Source organism: Narcine bancroftii, chromosome 11 (genome assembly GCF_036971445.1).
Source record: "Narcine bancroftii isolate sNarBan1 chromosome 11, sNarBan1.hap1, whole genome shotgun sequence".
Lineage (NCBI taxonomy): Eukaryota > Metazoa > Chordata > Chondrichthyes > Torpediniformes > Narcinidae > Narcine > Narcine bancroftii.
Window position 1 is genome coordinate 95,162,875 of NC_091479.1, and position 15,563 is coordinate 95,178,437.

At 35.2% G+C, this 15,563-nt stretch overlaps 1 protein-coding gene across 9 annotated transcripts in view; it reads right to left on the reverse strand.

Moving 5' to 3' along the window:
* Positions 1-4,092: 4,092 nt before the first annotated feature.
* cpsf6 (cleavage and polyadenylation specific factor 6) overlaps positions 4,093-15,563 on the reverse strand; it is a 35,323-nt gene continuing 23,852 nt past the window's right edge. For 2 of the 9 annotated variants that reach the window (XM_069904108.1, XM_069904104.1), the window contains exon 10: positions 11,257-11,810. The gene's annotated coding sequence lies outside the window, so the exon portion shown is untranslated. Of the gene's footprint in view, positions 4,285-5,058; positions 6,634-11,256; positions 11,852-15,563 lie in introns of those variants that run through there. The other 7 variants (XR_011346737.1, XR_011346736.1, XR_011346735.1 and 4 more) reach the window with 7 other exon arrangements.

The window sequence follows — 15,563 nt, forward strand, 5'->3', positions numbered from 1 at the left end:
TTCCTTCCACACTCATCGTAGCACGTACGCTACAATAGAGCTGTATGGTAAAGAATAAAGGGGACATTGATTCAATTGCCAGTTGGAGCTTCAGATGTTTGAAAAGCAGCCATTAAGACTCAACTTCATCCATGTTTTTCCAATCTACATTTCTGAATCATAGCGCCCAAGCAGCTTTAAGAGATCAGCCCCAAAACCTCGGCAATATTTCTTTGCTTTTTATAGGAACTGAAAAGACGAGTCAAGTTCCTCCAGTATTTGTGTTTTTATAACAGTCACAGAATCTGCAAACTTTCATGTTTCACCCAGTACTTTGGCCCAATTCACTTGTTCAAATATCACGATGCCTACAGTAGGGATTACAGGCATAAGTACTCCATTGTCAATGTGGCTTGTGAAAGGCAGTTGTTCAAAAAGAGCCGATTATTTTTAGCAATTGTCTGGCCGGTGATGAGTCTTTGGTCAACTGCAATATTCCTCAATTTAGTCAATGAAAATCGCTCCTAATTTATAATGTATTGAAGTTGGAAATTCCAAAAGTGGGATGAAGCGGATTTTTCTCATTTTGGCAGGGCATGATGCATGGGACGTGGCATTGATTGGCACTTGGACTATAGCTAGGCACAGGCTGGAATGACCAAATGTCATAGTTCAATTTTTTCTTACAATACTAAATACAGCAGGATGCAGAAGCCTCAGGGGGCACAGACAGTATAACGTGGGAGAAAAAGTGAAAGGTGATCTTTGGTGAATACAGAAAAACAGTATTTGTTATAAGGAGACGCATTGGTATTGAAGTAAACAACACTGAAAACCAATATGCAAGTGTAGCAAATCAAACTAAGATTTAATCACAGCAGTAAGACAACTCATTTGTCTGCTCCTAGTATACAATGCACTGCCTTGAAGGAAGAGATGGCGTAGGTACTAGTGCATTAAGGGAGAGAGGAAGAACAAAATCATCCCTTGCCTTACAAGGGATATTAAGCATATATATATATATATTTTTTAAAACTGGTTATGTGAAATACTAATGAGCAAAAATAAAATGCAGAGGCTAGAAATCTGAAGAAAATACTGGAAACATTCAGTGTCAGGCAGACTAGGAAAAAAAGCAAAATTTCAGACCAAGGACCCTTCATCAGAACCAGCCTTATTAAATGCCCCAGATCTGAAACATCAACTGTTTTTCTTGCCGAACATGCTGTTTTCAGCATTACATTTTTATTTCAGATAGCAGTGAAGACTGTGAAGGGGGGGGGGGGTGGGGGGGGGGGGAAAGAATTAAGGATGTTATAAGGTTAGCTACCAACAAAATGGGAATTTAAAAGTACTCTGGACATATAATAAATGCTAGTGTTTAGCAAAGCCAGGGTTATTATGGACAAAATGGGAATTTAAATGAATACTTTGTAATTGATAGCACAAGGGCATTGGAAAAGTTGTTTGAATGAGATTAATTTTTGCACTTGAGGGAGATGAGGGGAGGAAATCACAAAGTTATTGACAATCTTTCAATGCAGATCTAATGCAATTATAAATTATTGCTCCTTTGTTCAAAGGAAGAGGGAATCCATCCAGCAACCACACAAGTTTTGTTTAACATCATTGAACCATACAATAATTACAGCCCAGAAACAGGCCACTTTAGCCCCTCTAGTCTGAGCTGAACCACTTTTTCCTATCTAGACCCACTGACCTGCACTCAGTGAGTAGCCCTCCATAGCTCTCCCATCCATATACCTATCCAAATTTCCTTTAAATGTTAAAATTGAACCCACGTCCACTTCAGCTGGAAGCTTGTTCCACACTCCCACCACTCTGAAAATAGTTCCCCTCTCATCTTTTCACCTTAACCCATGTCCTCATTTGAATCTCACCCACCCTCAATGGAAAAAGCCTATCAATATTTACTGTTTATCCCCCTCATAATTTTAAATACTTCAATCAAATCACCCCTCATTCTTCTACACTCTAGGGAATAAAGTCCTATCCTGTTTACCTTTCCCCGTAACTCAGTTCCTGAAGTCTGGGCAACATCCTAGTAAATCTTCTGTTCTCACTGCTTTGAGCAATTTGCCAAAAACAATCCTATCTACCCGTGACATCACTTTCAGGAAATTGTACATCTGTATTCCCAATTCCCTCTGCTCTACTGCATTCCTCAGTGCCCTACCATTTACCATGTATGCCATTCCAAAACACAACACCTCACTTTTGTCTGCATTAAATACCATCTACATTTTTCAGCCCACTTTACCAGCTGGTCCAGATGTCTCTACAAGCTTTGAAAATCTTCTCTAACTAGTGGGAAAGTGTTTAGAAACTGCTTCGATACAGGATTAATAATTTAACTTTCTCCCAGTACAAATTTGTTAAGTGCCATTTCTTGTTGACAAGATAATGTAAGTTGACGATGATGCCATTAATGTGAGATGAAGGACTGGCAGGTTTTTGATGATGTGCTGCAGTAACAGGTTTGTTGTAGCTCTTGGGAAAAGAGGCGAGTGATAGTGAGAATATAAACTTGTTTAGTAACAGATAATGAGGTGGTGTTCTTGTGAAATGTTGCTTCAGACACTTGAAGGCAAATAGTCATATTTCTCCAGGATTGTTAAGTGTCATTATACTATACTAATTACCCAGACTTTCTAAATAACACACCAACAGAATTCTAAACTACATCAAGAATAGCAATACAGTTACAGCCCATTTTACAAATACTCGCTTTTTGAAGAAATTTGTGTTTGCTTTTATGAAAGTAACAATAGTAGTGAATGGGTCTTGGCTTGACTCCATTTCGGCTCACAGAAGATTTCACAGGAACACCCTAGTTTCGGAAAGTGGGATATATTTTATATCGCAAGATACATATAGGCTGGTGGAATGGGCTCCCCGTCATGTGGTCCTCCGAATTAAAAGCATAACCTGGTTGAGGATAGACAGTTATTCAAAGCAGAGAAATGTGTGATCTATTTTGAGAATGAGAAGCAGTAATATTTTAAAATAATTTGTTATAAATGAGGTACAAGAGCAGAGACCAGACAAGTTAGATAGGAAAACTATTTTGGACTTTGTCAATTGAGGCATTAGGCTATACAAGTGGGAAAACCTTGCTGAATTTTTATACAAGGTATTGTTTCAACCTGGTTTCCACATTATAGGTGTATGAAGGACATTTCCAGTTTTGAAGTTTGGGCAATTTTGAAAAAGACAGAGGATATTTAATGGTATACAAAATATAGCCTGTTCAGAGTGGATAGTAGGAGGCTATTCTCTTTCAGAGGAGTAGATTACTTTATGGACATACCCATGATCAAAACTGAATGATTTCAAGACAAACAAACTGAGCTTCCCCAGTCTTTTCAGTAACAAGGTAACATTTCTAACTCCATTCTGCAAAAAAGTTCTTAATCATTTGAAAACCTCAACATTGTATAATTCTGAATGGTAGAAATGTTCAAGTCTGAGGCCAAAGCAATGAATTACTTTTAGTAGAACCTCCTTGTGCAAACCAAATAGAAACAGAATAGTGCAGAACTTTTAGTGAATCACATTAAAAGTTCACCTGTGTTAAATATTATCTGTGCTTGTCAAACACCCATTGCCCACTGCCGAGATTCAACGGAAAACTCTATTCGATTTATCAACCTTATAACCTAGTTGGTTTTAAAAAAAAATTAGGATGAGTGATGGAGGGTGGAAACAAATTTCTTGCAAAATGAACACGCAACAGATCAAGCATTCTGGAAAGTCAAATTAGGCCATTTTAAACTTTCCAATTTGTTTTCATTCTTCAGCAATTTTTAACCACAATTAACTCATCTGGTTTCAATGCAACTTAAAATTGTCACTTTTTGAGGGACATGTTCACTTATGCACCCCATTTCTGGGAAAGGGGAGTGGAAAGGAATACCTATTGTCCAACACAATCTCTTACAATTGACTGAAAACAACTTAAAATTTTGTCCTATGCAACACTACTTCATCTCTCTGAAGATGTAAATCTCCAAAGAACCAGGACCTTCTATAGATAATAAATCCTAATTACATACATTCAAAACAAGGTTGTTCTGTCAGTGAGATGAAGTGGTAAAGGAAGACACAGGTAAACTAAGCTAGGCTACGTTTAATTCAGGTAAAGAACAGTTGATGTTTTTGCAAAACCACTATGTTTGTAAGCTATTATTCTAATTAAGTACAAAGCAGAAGTCCCTTTTTAATTCATAAGAATGTATAATCTTTTGCTCCACTTGTCAATGTACGTTTGACTGACGATGCCTGCTGTAAAAAATATTGAATATGCAGGGATGAGAACCTTCACATACAAAAAACGAATTTTAAAAGAATTGAACATCAACAACTGAGTTTATTTTGTTTATTTTTTTTTTCAAAAGCTACAACTCCTGTAAATGTGCCTAAACTGGAAAAATGCAAAAATACACAGATAAGGCTGTTCTTCATTTAAAAAATCACAATAATACCTTTTTTTTAAAACCCTCTTTCCACAAAACATCAATAGATCTGAGCCAATTATAACTCCTCATCTTCAACTTTCTCAAATATTGGGGGAAAAATACTCATAAGTGGGTGATGCTCAAGTATGTTTCAAACTATGGACTCCAAGGTTCAATTGGCAACTATCCTTTAGGATTACTTTGGGCAGTTGCTGCAGCAAGGATTTCATAATGTTGCCTTAAAGTGCAAGAGCTTTTAAAGCATTTACCACTGTCGATGAAAATTCAAATACTAAACATTCTTGATGTAGTACATCACTCACTGCATCTTTCACATAACATATTGAACCTAGACAGTTATCACAATCCAGTAGTCAAGGCTATGATGAAATAAGCTCAGCAACATGTTTGCAGAGTATTAGTCCCCCAGAGCAAAGTATTTCTGATGAATACGATGAAACTGATTACTTGCCTTTACTTGCCAAATAAGCAGAACAAAACTCCATGAATTAATGGAATGTTGCAAGCATTTAATTAAAGAATGGACTGTCACCCTCAGCATAAACCACACCTTTCCCCCCCCCCCCCCCCCCCCCACCACAGACAAAAAAAAAATCATGCAACTTCTTCACTTGTGTTAAAAGATGTGGAGCTAACATTCATTGCACAGGAAAAGGGTGCTAAGTTTTTAATAAAAAGTATAAAAATTCAAATTAGGCCACAACTTGTCAGAAATAGTAAAATAGTGAATGAGTGAAAAAACTTATAAAGCAAGGTTGCGATATTGTAAGGTACAAAAAGACAGGGGTAACAACAAACATTTCTAATAAAGCTGATGATCAAATGATGAGTTAAGAGATTAGTGAATATCTGTGGCAGGGGAAACAAAGCAAGAGAGAAATTAATAAATCCTGAATAATCAAACATCAAGGCAAATACCTGTGTTGAGAACTGGCATAGATTTTAAACAGTAATTCAATATTTACTTCAGATTTCCAGCAACACCAGTGATTCACATTTGGATACAAACTCTACTTCAAAAACTACTGTCCAATATTGTGGTAAAGTCATTTGAAGAACATGTTTTTGAGAGTAAACTATTTTAGTCACTCAACCTCAGTAAATAGCAAACCATACCAAAAGATTTACATTGGCAGAAAGAATTTGGCCACAAATTGAAAGCGATTCTGAACATTGAATAGATCTGCAATTTCAGAGGATAATCTGCAACTTTGAAATATGCAACCACAAAACCCATATTTTCTAGCAGAGCTACCTTTCTTTTGATGCTTGATGCATATTCCGAGGCTTTGCTAAACAAGACATAGGAGCAGAAATAGGCTATTAAAAGCCCACGAGTCTGCCCTGCCATTTTCAATCAAGAACTTGGACTAGGTCAAAATACTGCAGAGGCACATAGGTCACCATAATAATTAGTTTTGTTTGACTTTTGTTCATTGAGTAGCCCATTAAATGAGATTAGACCAATGATATTCAGGATATCACTCTGCCATAAGACACTTCAATCTACATGAAGCACCTTGCAACTTGCATTAAATTAGACCCACAAACTAAATCTCCAATACTTACAGTAGCAGCAACTGTGATGATTGTGTATCATCCTTCTCTACTCAGCTGAAGGGTAGCAGTCAACTGCAACTACACAAAAATTAGTGCAAAAAACTGACCTTCAGTTCAAAAGTTAAAGTGAACCTGCTGTTAAATTCTATAAATCGAGTCCCAAAACAAGATTAAAGCAAACACAAAACCTGAAAACCATCAGCATTTCATAAATGCAAATTAATTTTAATAAAATCACTATTTTGAGATTAAACTCATTTTCAACTAGTTATCTTTTCATACTGTAATTACTCCAGATTTTTTTTGTAAATAAACAAATACAGTAAAACCCCTGGTATCCAGCACTTATGGGTATTGGTAGATGCTGGATAAGAGTCATTTTCTGTTTCTTGAGACTTACTCTTACAATGTCTAACTAATACACCTGCATTAAGAAAAAAGTTTAAAGGACAAATACTACACCGTACTTGTACTAAACTTCACTTGCATAAATATATAATATACCTTAAAGCATTTTACTTTATTTTCAGTCACATTCTTTGAAAACATTGAGCTGTCGCTGCATCTGCAGGTTCCTTCCCCACCACGGAGCCACCTGAAAGACGAACAATTATATTATAGATAATTAACCCTCCCCCTCCCAATTTTTACAGATAAAGCCTCTGACTGGGGCAACTCTTACAATGCAGGGATAGGAGACACTATAAGAGTCGTCCCAATGGCAAGCTGCATCAACCTGGGTTACGCCATTGCTGTTTCACACAACTTTAATCAAACAGGTGTTATGAGCAAAGCACAGCCAAAACACTCCGCTGGCTGAATACTTGCTCCCACCTTCAAAGGTTTGTGTTACTTCAGAGAATATTTACTTATACAATTTTGCATGTGTATTTTTTACCCATTATTTTATTGTTCTATATTTTCCTCTATTTTGCTGGTTGCTTGAATTGCAGATACCAGGGGTTTTGCTGGATGCATATGGCTGCAGCAAATTTGTTTCCTATGTACATTATGCCTGTGTATAACAAACTCAATTTCTACACCCAGAAAAGCTACCAAAATAATTCCTAACTATTAAATGTAGTAATACAAATCTTGTACTATTCTAATTTAGCCTGTACTTTTACCGTCTGCAGAAAAGCCAACTGTATGGAGAGATAGACACACACACACAATGAATTTTAACGATTTTTCACTGGACGATGGATGGAAAGAGTGCAAATCAAGTTGATTGGGATGAAATGGAGTGTACTTTCCAGGAAAAGGCAAGTACATAGCATACTTCTCACTGGTCTTTCATAGGTAAGTAGGTTTGAGGTCAACCATACATCAATGAGCAATTCTCATACCTAAACTTAGCCATGAGAATGATGCTGGTCAATAATATTATATTTGGAGAAATTTAAAAGTCATGTCTCACTTCAAGTGTCCTTAGAATGTTGTGATTTTCAGACCTCATTCCATACAAATTTGTTATATACTCAGCATCAGTTTCTAAACTTGGCCATCAACAAATATTGGCTGTGTGAGATTCAGATTTTGGTGCACTTTTGATAATTATAAATTTTGAAATATTCATAATTTTAACATGTCTGGGATATAAATCTGCATTTTCTTTTGCCTCAAAAGCAAATTAATGCCAGCACTCCAATACAGTTTTCTACAAAAAAAATTCAACTGCATAAACCTATTTAAAATGTACCCACTACCTACCCTATTTAAATGGTAGAAGCAGTAAAACATAGCATAAAAATACCAGAGGTGAACAAATTGCTGTATTTCAGGGTCTTTTACATAAAGTTCTTTGTCTGATATTATAATCCTGATACATTATATCTTTGGAAGAGTAAGAAAAATTCATTTTGTACAACAATCTTCACCCTAAAGATGGAAGCAGATTCATGCTGCCACTTCTCTCAAGGACAGCAGCAATAAACCTTGTGCTTCATTATAATTAAATGTTATATATTGAAACTCACTCAAGTGAAGAGAGAATGAAGTACAGAACATTTCCAATTAACTGAAAACTAATCAACCAAAATTCTGAATATCCAAAAGTTATTGCTGTGGTGTTATTTTTGGATGAGACATGTCACAATTTGAAAAAAAGTTAAAAAATTTACCCACTATGCTCAAGTGGGGCTACAGGGAATCAGTTTTACAATGGAGACATTTTGTTCACAGGTTGCACATTGAAGGAAAGGATAGCACTGATTATTTATAAATTGTCATTTTTCTTTCCATGAGTTACTGCAATTTTGTGATAAATTGCATTGTGGCATTCTCAGAATTTGAATTGAATACTGTGCTCTCTCTCCTTGCTCTGCTCTCCTACCCAAGCAGAGTTCACTGAAATTCTGGTGGAGGTCTATCCCTGTGCAATCATCTACCATTTACAGGTGAGGTGAGACCTCTGGCTCCAGGCAGGATTGGTGACAGCGATGGGGAGGTGTTGGGAATCAACGACAGCAGAAACATCATGCTTCTGGGATGCTTTCGAGAAAATTCCCAAATATATGAAAAATCCGCTTAAACTAGACAGGTCCAGTCCCAAGTATTTGGATAATAGGAAACGTAATGTATTACCTTAGTGTTTTTTTTCCACAATAGTACTTCATGTTCAAATTGTACTACATGGAACATAAACAAAAAAGGCAAACACCTGCAACTCAATTGCCTGATGCTATACATGTAGTCTCTAGGAATATGGAAAACCTGCATTTCTCATTCTTCAGGGTTATATCATCTGTTAATCCAAAACTTCAAATAAAAAATATAATTTCAAATTGACATATGTCCAATTAGCATAGTTTGACAGTGCCCACATACAGTACAAGATAGGTTAATCCACGGATAAAGTCAGCATTTGTGTTACAATAAATGCTTTCTACCGCCAAAAATTGTACAGTTGCGGTCCCATCATTGAAAGTATGAAAATTTGAAAAATTTGCCACTCGACTGCCAGATTCGGGTTTTACCCACAGTTCTGGAAAAATTAGCTATTTATGCACTTTTATCTTAATAAATTAGTGAAAATCCATAAATGTAAACTGATTTAAAACCAAATTGAAATCATGTATTAAAGAAAAATATTTCAGAATTAGAACCATCATTTAAACTATTCAGCTGTACAAAATTTACTGCATTTACATTACCTAACTCAATGTAAATTATTCAACCAAACACCATTTTAAATAAAAACACAATTTTATAACAAAAACCCTTTATTAAAAAAACTGCTTTTGAGAAATTTAACAGAAGTGCTTTGCCAATGGTTAGATGCAGATAAGTAAAATTTCCACATTTAATTATTAGAAAATCATTTTACTTACCTGAGCCTTATATTTTGACACGTGCTTTAAGGATAACTTTTGGTAAATGTCAAACACTGCTTAATTGAAAATTTCATACCTGTCGAGTTGAAAATCTTATTTGTGCAGTCTGGCTTCTTGGTTACAGCTTGCAAGTGTGAGAAAGGTTAACATTCATACAAAAACCTTATTCCCCAAAACTTTTACAATATCCCAACAAAACAAAGACATTTTACTGCTTAAAAAGCTATTTCATAACGTACTTTCACAACCATTCACACATTTTTGTCAAATTCTGATTCAGGCCAAATTAATTCCAACAATTGAACAAAAAAATGACTTAAAATACAAAAGAATATAGTAGACACCGACTTCTATAGTATTAAAATTTTGCACAATACATAAAACCATGAACCATTTGTTTAAATGATATGAATGTCAACTCTTACTTCCATTTCATCACATCTCTTACAAAAATACCAACCACAGCGCCCCTCAAAAAAAATGACCTCAGTCTGTAAAGGAACATATCTAGAACACTGGTCTTGGGAAAGAAACCTTACTTATGGAACTGTACTTAAAACATTCAAAACAATCCACTATAGGGAGGATTTTTTTTAAAAAGGCTTGCATTCTGAAAAGTGGGGGCTAAATTGAGAATTGAGTAAATATGCTTGCCTCTTTCTGTCACATATCCTCCAAACACATCTGAATATCAAACAGTTAGGGAGGAACTTTAAAGTCTTCTAATGTGTAAATCTGCCTGTTTCAAACCAGTAAAGAGAGCAAACTTTGCTACTGAAGCCAAGGATAGCACTACTTATTACCTCAAAAGGAAGCATAGTCCTTGAGATAGGAGAAAATACCCAGTTAATTCCTTAAAAATTCAAATTATAAAACACATATTTGTTCCCTCGGCAAAATTGAAGAAATTTTCAAAAGAATGAGCCAGGTCCCAAGTCTCAATAAATATTAGAACTCGAAATAGTGTTTTAAATTGAAAGTCAAATACTACCATCATAACCAATGAGCCAGTGTATTGGGATCACTGAAGAAACTCATTTCAAACCATTTTTCAACTGAAAGGTACTTTTTCTGATCTCACCTCAACCCAAAACTTTCTTGGCAATTTTGTATTGGCCAAGCAGTTGCCTTTCACATATTTGACATGTATGAATTTTCAGTGCAAAAATATGCTAATATACAGACAGTCAAAGCTCTTATCCTCACTTTGTTCTGAATATGTACAACATTAAAACCATCAAAAGTTTATCTACACATACTGCCCTTATGACCAAGTAATGCATTTGGATACCCTTTCAGCTAATTTTCAAAACTCTGACTATAGAAAAATATTGAACATTTACTGCATCTTCTACTGAAAGTGAGAAATCCATTCACAAAATGTAAAATGCAGTGTGTAGAAATTTTGGTGGTTTTCAAATTCAAACTCAAGACAAAAATTAAAACAAGTACAGAACTTTCAGTTTCAATTACATGGAAAAAATGAGAACCTGGACATCTATTTGCTAACTGCATTCAGATTGTCTTGTACTGTGTTCAGTTAAAGTATTTGGCAGTCCCAAATAAATAGTCTACATTAAAATATAACCATTCCTCTCCTCAAATGAGGTAACAGAGGCACATAAAAACCAAATTGGACAAGTCCTTTCACTAAAATCAAAATTTCAAGTCCAAAATACTATGTTTTGGCATACAAAACAGAAAAAAAATCTTCTACAAAAAGTAGTGTTTGTCACAGATTATATTGCCGAGATTATGTCCAATGTGAAGTGAACTCGTGTTAAAAATATTTTGAATCAACCATATCTGGATTTTTCTTCTTTAAAACATTAAAATGCTTCTATATTTAATCTATAATGGGAGATTAACTAAAGATCCAAATGTAAAATTATACATGTTGGAATTTATCAAGTTAATATCACAACATACAGCCAAAATGATTCAGTATTAAGAAACAGAATGAAAACTTGCATAATTTACACAAGCATAGGCTCCATTTAACAGTTTATTACAACACTAATAGTACATCTATTTTGATAAACTGAAACTGAGCTGCTTAGTCATTATTTGAACATTAACATTTTTGTAACAATTTTGGAAACAAGATGAAAGAACTATAAAACCAGTAAAGCTAACGACTTTTAATTGTTTACACGTCATGTACGTCTAACGCTTAGAATACGAAGTTGCCAAAGCTTTTAGTAACTTTTAAGTCACACAGGTTGTGTCCAAATAAAATGGTTAATCAAGCAACATAAAAAAAGAGCAATCAGTTACCATTACAGTGGATTTGCTTTATTCGCTACTGTTGCTCCATTTAACCACGTAGCCTGAGAATTCCTGTTCAACCATGAAATTCCAACAGATGGATAAAGGGCAGTCTTTTCTGTGAAGAGCTTTGTTGTTTCTTTTATCTGGAGACGTTCTCTTCAGACAGCTGTAATGTGTCAAAATTCATGATGTAGATTTTGTTCTTCCCTGACAATGATTGTACACATTTTACACCATATAGTATGTACCTCAGTTAATCATGCATGTGTGTATTAATATTGGTAACTTGAACAGTAACTTTCATTCGATTTTAAGTGCTGCAGACCAAAGAAATTCATTCAGCACTGTTGGAAACTTCAGATTCAGACCATGCTTCCAAGAAGCGGACAATACTGCATTTTCAAGACCAATATCATATTACACATCAGTAAATTTAACAGAGGCATTTTTGAATCACAATCAGAAATGACATTTAAAACTGACAGTTTTAAATCATCATCAACTCTTTCAAAAAAGATTTCAAACATGAAACAGAGCCCGAATGTGACTTTTCACCCACTAAATGTAAAGTAACAGTATCTGCCTGTCAACTGGACTGAGATGAATTGAGCCAAGTTTAAAATGCATTATTTAAACATTGTTAGTGAGGTAACAGCCACATTTTACTATGTGCAGGAGATATATGTGCATGAAAGTATGCATTAGAATATTCTGCTGGTTATATAACTCTTGCTGTGAAGGTATGCATTCAGTTTGCTTTCAAGAGTAAGAGGTAGTTAATGGGTAAGGAAATTAAGAGATATCCAACTACTGCCAAAAGGAGAAAACTTTGTAGGATGATTCTGCTTCAGGTCAAAGGTCACAAGTGGGCTCATTGACTTTAAAATATCGCCTTTCTAACAGGAAATTTAAGACAAAATCTTAATGTCAGTGTGTAAAATAATCATATACTTAAAACTTACAAAAAGGACCTGTTTTGTTTATAACACGCGGACATTGATTTCTCCAAGCTAAAACTTTACTTGGCTAAGTTTCATTCAAATTAGTTTTAGCTGAAAAGATAGCTGTAAAATGATTTAACATTTTGCCACATTCCTCCATGTAATATAATTCATTCTCACATTTACAACCAATCAGCACCAGTAGCCAAATTAACCATTTGTCTGATGTAAATTTCATTAGATAGCAGAAAATGTAAAAATATACAGTTGTATAACTCGAAATCTACTGTTGAATGCATCCACTGTGCAAAAATAGTTTACCACATATTATGTTTGCCTCAAGTTGTCCAGAAGCTTTACAAATGTTAGAGTAGGTCTTTTAATAAAAAGCTTAGCTGGCCTTAAGCAGCAATTACTGTATCCCACACTATTTTATAGTTTAAATGGGCATTAAAACATTAAATTGATACAGAATATTCATACAAATAATTTTGAATCAAGACCACCAGAGCTTTGCAAGAAACTAGAAATATTGCAATGCCACATCCACCAATACCAGATTTTCAGTATTCACCCAATGTACACACAAAAATTAATATTTATCATTGAATTACAAAATAATTGTCATGAGACAATATTTCCCCAAGGTTGCATGATAGCCTTCACCCATATACTGCACCAAACCTCATCTCCGCAAAAGAATTAAATTGCACCAACATGGATTAATTTTGAAAAGCATTTCTTTAAGATTATGCACAACCTAAATTAAAACATTGTTTAAAGACACATCCAGTAACTAAACTATACTTGTAACAATGATAAAATCAGAATCATTTCAAAATGCATTGGATGGTGAAAAGTCACATTAATGAAGCACTAATATATTAATTTAGCTGGGTAAATATTCCATCTTTAGTTATATAGTCATAAAATACTTCAATTAAAGGATTTATTTCATTAGGTGGTTTACCTACACGAGATTAACAAGATTAATTCCAAACTAAAACAAATTTGCCAATACTCAGATGATTCACAAGACTTCACAGCACACTCTCAATGCTTCTTGTGACCACTTGGAGAAGCCCACATCCAAATAGAAAACAAATCAGTCCATTTTCCAAAAGAATCAAACCAAAATGTTTCAAAATAAAACTACAAGTTCAATTATCTTTGAGTACTTTAAATATATTTAATATCTTTCTAGTTTGTTTTTTTTTAAATAAGTGTTCAAATGTTCTCACCCAAAAGAAAAATAAACTTGCTCTGAAGGGTTTTCTTGATCCAAATGGAAAAAAACTCACATCTTAAACCAATGACATCAACCCTATAAAGCAGCATTTCCCAAAATGGGTTCCACAGTAGAAATGACAGGAATCTGTTTTTCTTTAAGTTACTTTTTACCTTTAATTCCATTTGCTTCCTGAGACAAGATGGCAGTGGGTTGGGGGGGGGGTGTGCGGGGGGAGAAGAGGAGGAGAGAAGTGTGCGCCCCTCTGCTGACGCTCAATTCGGCTGCTCATTTGCACAATACCTACCCCACCCCTCCAACTGGCACCCAGGCTCGGCCTGTCCGTCATAGGGTCTGGTGGCTGGGTTCCAGACCAATTAGCAGATGGAATGATGACATCCATCTTTCTCTCCCCCCCCCCCCCCCACCGCACCACTAAAAGGGGAACATTTTGCTAATACAGCACAACATTAAGCCTGTGTTCATCAGTGTATGTTGGTTGTTAGTGAAAGATTGCGGCTTTCATTGCTTTTACAAAATACTGGCAGACTAAGATACAAACCTTTGATACAATTTTATCATTTAATGTTAAACTAAGACAATTTAATTTTTAAATTTAAGTTTAGCGATACAGCACAATAACATGCCTTTCCTAGCCCACGAGGAAACCTGAGCACCTTGAAAAACCCAGACAGACATGGGGAGAACATACAAACACCTTAATGACAGTGCCAGATTAGAACTTAAAAATTGCTGGCACCGTATGTAATAGAATTGCCCTAACCACATTATGGAATGAATGCCATAGGAAAGGCCAAAGATATTGGTTCTGTACACATTGGAATTTAAAAGGATAAATACTATTTTATTAAAATAACACATGTGATGTTAAAACAGGGCAATATGCCCCCCACCCCACCACCATGGGAGGTTCCAAGATGGAAAGACAAAGTTTCAGAATGAGCAGACTCCCATATAAAACTGAGATGAAAAGTAATTTCTTCTCAAAGAATTGTGAATCTTTGGCATTCCTTCTATAAAGCACATTTCTAGATCATGTTCTTTTTTAAAAAAAAAATCAGAACAGGAATCAAGAGTCATGGGGAAAGAGGGTAAGAAAGTGGCAATGGCATTGGAAAGTTGGTTCAGCTAAGCTTTATTGAGTGGGAAAGCTAGTTTTAGTAGAATAGTCTATTCTTCTCCATTTTATTTTGGTCTTATTTATCCATAATATTTCCAGTGTGCTCAAATCAGCAAATATTTCAAATGTTGTTTACAGGAATTAGATCAATTCACATGAACCGTGTTCTCTGATAGTATTCTCAGGTAGAAATAGATCCAGGATGTGCTCAACAAAAAAATTTAGAATTTTATTTTCATACTGTGCAGAAGTAACTTTGATATGATTATCAGTCTGAATTATGCAGAAAGTCTACTCACACTAAAATATACACAAGACTTGTAAATAAATTCCAGCTGAACAACTGGCCAGAATCTCTCATCAGTGACAAAAAAGAAAATGCTGTAAAAACTCAGCAGCTCGAGTAGCATCCGTGACTTGCATCAGGATGTTCCTGATGCAGTCTCAACCTCTGTTTTTTTCCTCCACAGATGCTGTTTGATCTGCTAGGTTTTTCTTGGGTTCCATTTTTTACGTTCCAGATTCCATCATCAGAAACAGGTTTTTTTTTTTTAAACATCTCCAGTCAGTCGAGAAGTTTGCCCATTACAGCAATGAAGTTGGCCATTC